This window comes from Oryzias latipes, chromosome 12 (genome assembly GCF_053564925.1).
Source record: "Oryzias latipes strain Hd-rR chromosome 12, Olatipes_Hd-rR_3.1".
Classification (NCBI taxonomy): Eukaryota; Metazoa; Chordata; class Actinopteri; order Beloniformes; family Adrianichthyidae; genus Oryzias; species Oryzias latipes.
Genome location: NC_136248.1, coordinates 33,309,338 through 33,311,489, shown reverse-complemented (window position 1 = coordinate 33,311,489; position 2,152 = coordinate 33,309,338). Strand labels below are relative to the sequence as shown.

The 2,152-nt window shown below is 55.0% G+C and overlaps 1 long non-coding RNA gene across 1 annotated transcript; it reads right to left on the bottom strand.

Annotated features, from left to right (window-relative positions):
* Positions 1-1,050: 1,050 nt before the first annotated feature.
* On the bottom strand, positions 1,051-1,720 carry LOC144996559 (uncharacterized). Its single transcript, XR_013659481.1, has 2 exons — positions 1,390-1,720; positions 1,051-1,304 (listed from the first exon to the last, which is right to left on the bottom strand). It is a non-coding gene; the product is annotated as an uncharacterized LOC144996559 (long non-coding RNA).
* Positions 1,721-2,152: the final 432 nt, after the last annotated feature.

Genomic DNA, 2,152 nt, shown 5'->3' with positions numbered 1-2,152 from the left:
TGATGTGTTAGACCTCATTGAGGGCAACGCAAAAAACTGGGGACAGAACACACTGCAGATCCTCCAGGATCACTACCAAAAGAGGCTGGAGAAACTTTTACAGGATCTCCCCGGTGATTTAACCCGAGATTGGAGGGAAGCCTTCATCGTGGCGACACGATGGGCTTGCAGAAATCTACCTCGGATCACGCAGGATGTTCTCGATCAGGCAGAGGCCCTGATCATCACCTGCAGATCAGACTCGGAGCGGCGAAGTCCAGCGGCTACGACACCACCCCCCGGCAGGGTCTGATAGCCGCCGGGGGCCGCGCACATCAGGAGGAAGAAAAAAGAGGACCCGTCAACCTGAGCGGGTCTCCATGAGCATTCAAGCTGAATGTTACGAGGCCACAAACCGATCAGTTGGAACTATGACGGACATGACACCAGCTTGGCCTCCAGATGCAGTTCCAGCAGCCGCTGCCGAGAAGCAGCGTGGACCGCGAACGGCGACCCGCCGCAACCCCTTCGTGGCGCGTGAGGAATTTCTCCCTCAGATTGTGGGGATAACTTCACCCTCTGCTCCCAGACCGGCAGCACGGGCGCCACCTTCCCGAATTTCAGCACTGGACAGCTCCCAGGAGGAGGAAAGCTCCGATAGAGAGGAGAACCGCGGCGGGGAGGTTCTTCACGAGGAGGAGGAGGAGGAGTTCGATAATGAATACGACAGCGAAGAAGATGGGGATGAGGCAGACACGGACGCTGACCCCCCAGCTTCAGGTAGTTCGGGGCTGGATCATATTGTAAGGCCTGGAGGGTTGAAAGATGGGGTAAACAACAAAAAATTGAATGAGGGTATTGAAGGGCTAGAGGAATGATCTGGGGAGAGCGCACGCACACCACCAAAGAGGACCCAAATTCTTGGCCACAATGACAATTTATTCCGATGGAAAAAACATATGAATGGCCAAAAAGTTCCAGTTAAAAGACACTTAAAACAAGCATAATGTCATGGCTACAGAACGACAGAGACCCAGATGCTGGAACCCGGAATGAGACACAGAGCTCAGGTAACTTGGCAAGAGGAAAGGGGATTTAATGAGGTAGCTGGTCAGGTAAGGCACAGTTTCTGGAGGTCCAGAGATAGAGAGACTACGGCCCGTGGCGTCACTGGTTGATGTCCTCACAGAGTCCGGGGTCGGCAGCGTGGATCCGTCTCTTGAGGGTGTTTGCTCGGCAGAGGCTCGTGGTGAGGTCAGGGGAAGCAGACCAGAGGAGGTTCCAGAGTGCAACAGGTTCAGGCGACCAAACGTGACTGGGGTTTCCTGCAGACAGGTAAAGCAACATTCATTAACAGGTGGCTAGAAACTAGGAAGCAAACGTGAACTAGAGGTGAAGGCCAATATGCACCATCAGGGGCATCGGACTGGCGAAGACTGATGATCCTGGAACTCCTTAAGTAGGCGGATGAGGTGATGAGGTAAGTGGTCGCAGCTGGGATGAATCAGGAGCCAAGCGGAGTGGAGAGGGGGAGGAGTCCGACAGAGGCACCATATCACATAAAATGCGTCTAAAAATTCTAGGCACGGATTAAAACAGTAAAACACGATAAAAATCCCAGGAACAGTTAAAAAGGATAAAAGAGACCTAAAAGTCCAAAGAACAGTTAAAACTGGTTTAAAAATGCAGCTCAAAGGGGGGAATCACTGATCCCAAACCAGGAGACGTCTCTCTTCCCCCGACGCTGTTCCGAGGATCCCTCCAGTCATACACACAAAGACCTGGGGGGCGGGCTCCGTTCCGCCTCTGGGGTTTGTGACCGGCACTCCTCCGCGTCACCTCCAGCTGGCTCTCCTGGACACGCTGGAATCTGTGGAAACAGGCAAGCGGCAGCACGAAAAGCAATTCCTGATGCAGGCTGCCACTAGCCCTCCCACCTATTTCCACCAGTCTGCTGAAGCCCGTTCGGCTACTTACACACAGGCAGGGTCCCTGCCCTGCCCTTGCGTGTCGATCGCTCTGCAGACTGATGGTCCCAGCGCCCAGCGCTCTCAGAGTGTGTGTCCCGATCACAGCGAGTCTTCCCGACGTCTGGCGGTCCCGACGTCTGGCGGTCCCGGCGTCCCACTCGCGCCCCGCGTGCATGCGCCTGCTGTCGGTGTGCGACTGCCTT